The following is a 7,906-nucleotide window of genomic DNA, read 5'->3' on the forward strand; positions in this document are numbered from 1 at the left end:
AAGACGAAGTCAAGAAAGGAAAGGGAAGAACTGATTTTTGTCTATAGAAAATGGCAGCTCAAGAGAAAACCAGGAGGCAGACAGAGCATGTGCACTTCCCCTATCCTGTGGCTCTCTCACCACCTCCAGGAGGCAGGCAGGGGAGACACTGGGTCACACCTGATTGCCTGGGCTGCTGGCGCCCAGCCTCAGAGGTCTCTCGCCTTCTGTCTGTAACTCCTAGGCCTCTGTTCATGCAGCTCTAGCTGGCACTGGGCTGGGGAGCCCGGCCTGTCCCACACTCTCATCTCATCCCAGAACTGTCCCTTCCCTGCTTACTCATCTTTCAAGTCCCTACTAACTTCCCCTCTCATCTCCCCGCAACTCTAAACATACAAATCCTGGCATTTGAAGCTTGCAAATTAACTCTAACAGGACCCAGCACACTCTTCAGTACACATACCCATCACTGGCTCAATCCCAGGGATGGATTCTTCTAAAAGTGATCACTTTGCCTTGCAAGATCTTGTCTTAACATGAAGGCTGATACAAATCTGGCTATTGATATTAATATTGGACATGCTTATTGTAATAATAGTATGAGCTAAGACACGATTTTATTGAATGTTTCCAAGGTGTCAGGCACTGCAGCAAGCTCTCTCTCTATTTGCATTACCTCATTCATCTCCTTCACAATCCTATGAAATATGTATTATTATCATTTCCTCTTAATAGATTAGGAAGTTGAGGTGTGGTGAAGTTGATAAACTTATCCAAATTCACAACTAGCATGTGGCAGACCTAGTATTCACAGTGAGTCCAAACTTTTAATCATAGAATTCCTCCCAGTCTCAAAACAAAGATGTATTCATGGCAGTAAACCATGTCCACTTATTTCTGTGTCACTCCTCTTGGGATGTTACCCACACACTGCTGCATCCTTTAAGAATGCTTTAAGTCACAGTAATAAAAAAGTATGCTGAGGAGTGGCTTAAACAAAAGGTCTTGAAGCAGACAGTGCAGAGCTGGCATACTTGCAGGTCAACATCACCAAAGACCCAGGCTTATTCTGTCTTTCTACTGACAACCTCACAATATTGCCTTTTCATTCTTATCTTTATTGCTTCATGATTGCAGGAGAGCCGTTACAGTTCCAGGCATCATAACAGCATCCCAAGGGGTTTGGCCTTTTTCTTCTGATGGGCTTTGCTTTTAATCCTTGGAAAAAAGCCTGTTGGCAGATTTCTTTTTACATCTCTTTGCTTACATATCCACCCCTAGGATGTAGAATGATGTAGGGAAGTATATACTGCGATGGCTCCTGCTTAACAAATCATCCCAAAACCTAGTGGCTTGAAACAACAGCCATTTATTACCCGTCAGTTGTCTATGCGTGAAGGGTAGTTCTGTGATCTGAGGTTGCTCTTGGCTGGGCTTACTGGTGTGCCTGTGGTTAGCTGTTGGGTCGGCTGGGGTTGTCTGGTCTAGGATGGCCTCACTTACTCCTGTATCTAGTGTTGGTTGGTTGTCAACTGGGGTGATGGGGTGACAGGCTAGCCCAAGCTGTTTCCATGGCAACAAGAGGGTTCCAAGAGATGAGGCAGAAGACTGCAAGGCCTCTTGAGGCCTGGACTCTGAACTGGCCCACTGTCATTTCCATTCTATTCTTGTGGGCAAAGCAAGTCTCAAGGCTGTTGAGATACAAGGGGTGAGGAAATAGACTCCTCTGCTTGATGGGAAGAGCTGTAAAGTCACATTGCAGAAGGTACAGAGAGGGATGAAGAATTGTGGCCATTTCACAATCTACCACAGATTACCATGATTTATTTAGGCCAACTCGTCCCCTGAGACAGGGAAGGGCTCCTTTCCCCAAATCAAGGGAACACCCCTTCCCCGACCAGAGTATAGCGGCAGAGAACAAGGAGAGGATATGGTTGGGCGGGTAGCTGAACCCAGGCAGGAGGGGGAGGGAGATTTGGCAGCTTACATTTTTTGGTATCACCTTCCCTCCTCTGAAGTGGGTGATTGTCATCCAGACGGATGGTGCCTGGTCTGGGCCTCATGATGCTTCCTTTAACAGGTATGTGCATTTCCTCCAAGAACCTCAGATGCAAACACAATTGAAAAATAAAAAAATAAAATGAGTTCTGCCCTTGCCTTCCTCCACCATCAGGGTTGTAGGAAAATCCAGGGCCAGTCATTAGAGGGCAGGGGCAGGGGCATGGTCTAATCGTTCTCCTCCCTTGAGGTTTGCATGATCCAGGAAACATGGGGTGAAGGCCTTTGGCATTTGATCCATCAAGGTCCCCTCTGAGGTGCTTTTTTCTAAGCCCCAGGGGTCTGTTTGAAAGTGGGAGACTTTATCTCTGACCCCTTTACTGAACTGTCTCTTAACTTGTTGCAGAAATTTTCCAGGCTCTTACTACCCGTTGAAGTCTTCACTCAAAGAACCTACAGCTTCCAAGTCCTCCCATTCTCAGGGAGACCAGCTTTCTCCTGTCTTGGCCACCCTCCCTCTTCCTCCTGACAGACCCGGGCCTCCCCACCAACATCTGGGTAGGATGGTCTTCTAGGACCTGAAACCTGACTATCTTTCCAGGAGGAACATGCGCCCCAAGGGAACAGATAGTGCATGAAATAACCTAATCAGGATTCGCAGGCAACATCTCAGCTGAGACAAGATGGAGGTGTAGGTGTGGGTTAGGTGACGAAGGGGCTGGGGCACCTGCCGTAGAGGGATCCAGGCAGAGGAACCATCATATGGAGTAACACCTACGTGCCAGCTGCTGAAAAGCAGGAACTTCTGTGGTCCCCATTTCATGAAACGTATAGAAGTTAAGTAACTTGCCAAGGTCATGCAACTAGTAAGTGGCTGATCTGGCTTCAACCTGAAACCAGAATCCCTCTTTTAACCACTTAGATGAACCTGGAGGGGAGAGAAGCAGATTATTTGGAGGACACAAGCAACTTACTTTGGCTGGAACATAGTGTGTGAAGGCGTTAGGCAGAAAGGTAGACATAAGCGGTGGAGGGAGAATAAAGCCAATAAAGCCTGCTAAAAGGGACTCAAAGAGTTAACCAGGTAAAACCAGAGGGCCAGAAAAGACTCACAGAGTTAATTAGTTGAAGTTTCAAGGACCAGGAGTTACTTAGAATGTCCAAACACTCCCTAGGCAAAAAAACAACATGCCCCAACCCAGATGAGAAGTCTCCAAGCACAGACACACCCCAGATAAGAACAAAAACCAAACATCAGAAGACAGACACAGAAATCGTTAGAGTATAACCCATGTCATCTTTTTACCAATTAGACCAGGCCTCCAAGGCCAAAATCTGTCCATCAAGGACTTCTCTGCCCTGCCAAAAACCCCATAAAAGAAGCCTCAGAGTAAACTGCATGTGTCCATCTAACCTTAGGTAGGCCCGCTCTGCTGTACTGGGTGGAATAAAGTTCACTTTGCCTTCCTAACTTTGGCTTCGTGCCTCACTCTATCTGACTTCCCTGTGTCTCTGAACTGACTTTTCTGCCCAACAAAGGGAAAGGTGGTGCAACAAGAGGCTAGCGAGGTAGAGAGGTGAATGCACGGAGCATCCTGCAGCCACGTTTCTGTTTGAAGGCAGCAGGCCTGGATCCAGGGAGGCCATGTCAGTAGTTTCTGCAGGAATGATGGTGTGTCTGGCTAGAAGGATGGTAATAAGAATGAAGAACAATGGCAGGATACATGGGTAATCTAGGGAGAAGACAGGACTTGGAGATGGCTTGGAGGTGGGGAGTTGGGAGGAAAGGGAGATGTCACGAGTGACTCTCAGGTTTCTAGCTTGGGACTAGATGGATGGCACCAAGCTTCTTTCTTTCAGTGATTGGCTGTTTCCTTGGGCATCTTACCCAGGCTCTCTAGATGTCTGGCTTCCTAGCTATAAAGTGAAGATTATGAAATCTGACCTCTCCATGTATCAGATGGTATCAAAATAAGATGAAGTCATCAATCTGGAAGTGTTCAGGAAGTCAAAGTACTTTGCAAATGCAAGTAGTTATTATTTTATGGTTATCTTGAAGGTCCTCCCTCTTGCCAGGCTTGCAGATGGAGCCAGGCTGAAAGGCAGCCCAGGGAAGCTGCCCGCTCCCTCTGAGGCAGTCAGTCAGTGGCAGTATTTTCCCTCAGGCAGATCTGTCTCTTTGGCAGGTGGGAGCCACATTCCCACGTACTAAATTGTTAATAGCTTCCCCAGGGAGTTCCTTTCTGCTCTGACTCCTTCAGTGCTTTCTGTTTCTTCACTGCTGATGTCTGCTGATGCTCTGGGTTGGCCCAGGATTTCCCATCCATTTTTGCTTTTCTTTTTTCCCTTGAAGCCAAGGATGGGGATGAGCCCCCATTCAGTAATGTGGGCATGGAGGGCTGGGTCGGCTCTGCACCACCAAAGAGCAGGGAAGGATTCAAAGGTCTCCTGAGCTGCAAGTGGGAAAACTGCCAAGCAGAGACAGGAGTGATGAGTTCCTCTGACTTTCTAGTTTTGCTCTGAGAGGCCGGGTAGTGTGGTAGTCAGGAGACTGGCCTTTGGAGTCACGCAGACCTGGCTTGGCATCCCAGCTCTGGTTTGGGCAGCTAGCCTAATCTCTGGTAGAACCTCACACCAAAAGGGCTGCTGAGGATTAAATGAGATAATTCATGAAGCACTTGGCCCAGTGCCTGACACATAACAAGCTCTCTATAAGTGGTAGCCAACAGGATCATTGATGAGTTGTGGCGACAGAATTGAGACTACCTTTTAAAGATAAATACCATGCACACATCCAAGTAAGAGTTGATCTCCTCAAAGTACTCATTTTGGAAGGCTGTTGGGGAAACCCTTTTAGATGTCTTTCAAATTTCTGTGAGATCTCCCGATGTCCTCACTGGGGGTGAGTCACATGCACTTACTTAGCTTGCGTCTTAGTCTGTTTGGGCTGCTATAACAAAGCACCACAGACTGAGTGGCTTATAAACAACAGAAATGTATTTCTCACAGTTCTGGAGGCTGGAAGCCCGAGATCAGGTGACACCCTCTTCCCAGTCAGGTGCCACCCTCTTCCCAGTTGCAGACTGCTGACTTCTCGTATCTTCACAGGTGAGAGCAGAGTCAGCAAGCGCACTCTTTGAAGGAGAAGCCATAACGGCATGTGTTTTCTTAGCAAGTATTTCGCTCATGTGCCTGGTCCCTTACATGTCTCTCACAGCTTCTTGATTGTGAGATCCCCTAAGAGAGCAACGGTCTCACTCATCCTCCCAATTTAATAACGCCCACTCACACAGCCTTTCCCAGCCGGCAGAGCATCTGTTGCTTCACCAGATCCTCACTCCAGTGCCGCACCTCTCTGCTCGATAGATGAGAAAACTAAGGCTCAAGGAAGTCTGTTTCTGTCTTTTGTCTCCACCACAGTTGTGGCTTTCCACCACAGCATTTCCACACCCAGGACAGACTGAAAAAACATTGCAGAATGCAATTAAAAAAAACTCTCTTAGCCCAGTAAGGCTGGAGCCTGCACTTGGGGTGGGCAGAGGGGGATGGAGTCATAAGAGGGCAGCAATAAGCCCTGGTTGGGGCCAGACTGGGAGGCCCCCAAATGCAAAGCCAAGGAGTGAGGGTGAACTTGCTTGGTGACAACCGAAAGCCAAGGGTAGGGGTGGAGCTGGGGACTAGTATTTCAGTTCCAAATAAGATGTCATTACAATTTATACAAAGGGTTTTACTTGTTTAAAAGAATTTCTAGATCTGATATTAAGCTGTATCTGCTCTGTCCCCCTCATCAAAATGGAGCTTAGCAAATTGGAATCTGGCTTTTTATTTAATCACTCATCAAGTGCCAGAGACTAAACTAAGGTAGGGGGTACAGAAGTGCACAAGACCTATTGTGAGGGTGATGCACAAAAAAAATCCAATGATTACACAAATAAGTATGTGGAGAATTCTGTGAACAAGAGGTCCATGATGCTATGATAACATATAACAAGTGCACCTGGTCTTAGGTGGTTGAGGGGGGAGGCGGTCAGTGAGGGTTTCATTCAGAAGTGACATTTCAGCTGAAACTTAGAAGATGAATAGTGTTTAACCTGGGGTAGTGGCTGAGTCTTCCAACTGGAAGAAATGCAATTTTAGAAAATTCTTTAGAAGAAATAGAATGTGCAAATGTCCTGAGGTAGGAAAATCTTGGGCTGTTGGACTGGTAGGAAGGGGGCCATAACTCTAAAAAAAGCAGCCTTCCTCCTTCCCATCTGAATCTCTCTCCTCTGGTACCAGAAGTCTGAGTAACAGCCCTTTTGGAAAAGGCGAGAGTGTTTTGGCAGCACATTCAACCACAGAGCAAAAAATTGCATCTGATGAATCCTTAGATATTTGAGTGGGAAAGCCTTTGGGTGGGGAGTCTGCCATAGCTGGTCGAGGGGCATGGACGGCAGCTGGCAGGGGCAAAGAGAATGGAGAGGAGGGTGAACTAGAGAATTCCTGCTTTGTTTTTTTCTAGGAAAGGGTAAGAGCCTTGCACATAGATGGATGACTCAAGACAGAGTGATATGAGTGAGGGGTCCTTGCTCAGCCACTCTCAGGGCTAAAGCATGCCCAGAGCCTAGAGCTCAGGAACCCCTATTGTTCCATTCCATTACACCTTGAGACCTTTATTCATCCAGACAATATTTCCTGAGCACCCACTGTGACCCCAGCCCTCTACAGAAATCAACCTGATCTGGTCTCCCCAAGGAGGAAACAAACTCAGGTGGAAATAATTACCACATGGGGTAATGTAGTGCCTACCCCAATCTTCTCATCTGCAAAATAGAGACATTAATAACAGGACCTACTCCACAGTGTTAATGCTCCGATGATGTGCTTATCACAGAGCCTGGAACAGAGCAATGGCTGGTAGAATGAAAAAATGGCTCTGGGACTGGGCTGGTCAGGTTAGGGAGAGGGTGTGAGAAGTGCCCCCCTCCCATCTGCTCCTAAGGCAGCCAGGGTGATCCTCTAGGGCTCTGAGACCTTGCTCATCACCTCACCCCACTCTCTCCATACCAGCTCCCTGTGTTCTCCTCTTCCTGGCCTCCTTTTAGTCCCTCTGACCGCAGGGTCTTTTCACATGTGGATCCGTTGTCTGGAATGTTCTGCCTTGTGTTCTCCCCAAGTTAGTTCCTCCCCAAACAGCTCCTCTCACCTTAAGTGTCATTTCCTTTGGGAAACAGTCCTGACCTCTGCACTTGTAGGTGGTGCCACAGGAATGCCTAGCTTTCTTTCACTTCCTTCCATGTTTAACTCCATCTCCATGGTGTGATCTCAGGATTGCCGTCTCTCCTCCAGCAGCTGTAAGCCCTAGAAGGCGGGGCCCGTGTCTGGTTTTGTGCTCTCACTGATCCCCAATAGTACCTGGTCTTATATCTGACATCCAAAAATTATTTGTTAAGCGAATGAAGGGGTGCAGAAAATCATGAATAATAATGGTTATTTATGGAGCACTTACTGTGTGCCCAGCACTGAGCTAACGTCTTTACTCGCATCATCTTAATCTCCCAACAGCCCACAGAGGAACGTGGTGCGATTATCCTCATTACGGACCGAGGAAAATGAAGCTGAGAAAGATTAAGTGACTCGTTCAAGGTCACTCTGTTAGTGCAGCGGGAAGAGGCGGGACTCACATCCAGGTACTTCAGATTTTAGGGCGGCAAAGGGGTGGGGAGGTGACTCGGCTGGTGGGCAGTGGTGCACGTGAGCCCGCGGAGCGTCCCCAGGGAGGGAGTAAGGAGTCCCAGGCCCAGCTCCCAGCTCCCGGCCGGCGGTGCAGCGCCCTCCCCCGGTCGCCGGCGCAGACTGGCGGCCGCCTCCGGGCCACGTGGTGCGCGCGGCGGTGCGTCCGAGGTGCCCGTTGCGGCTCCGGGTTCAGAGAGCTCCTGGCGAGGAGAGA

The sequence above is a fragment of the Manis javanica genome, chromosome 4 (genome assembly GCF_040802235.1).
Source record: "Manis javanica isolate MJ-LG chromosome 4, MJ_LKY, whole genome shotgun sequence".
NCBI lineage: Eukaryota > Metazoa > Chordata > Mammalia > Pholidota > Manidae > Manis > Manis javanica.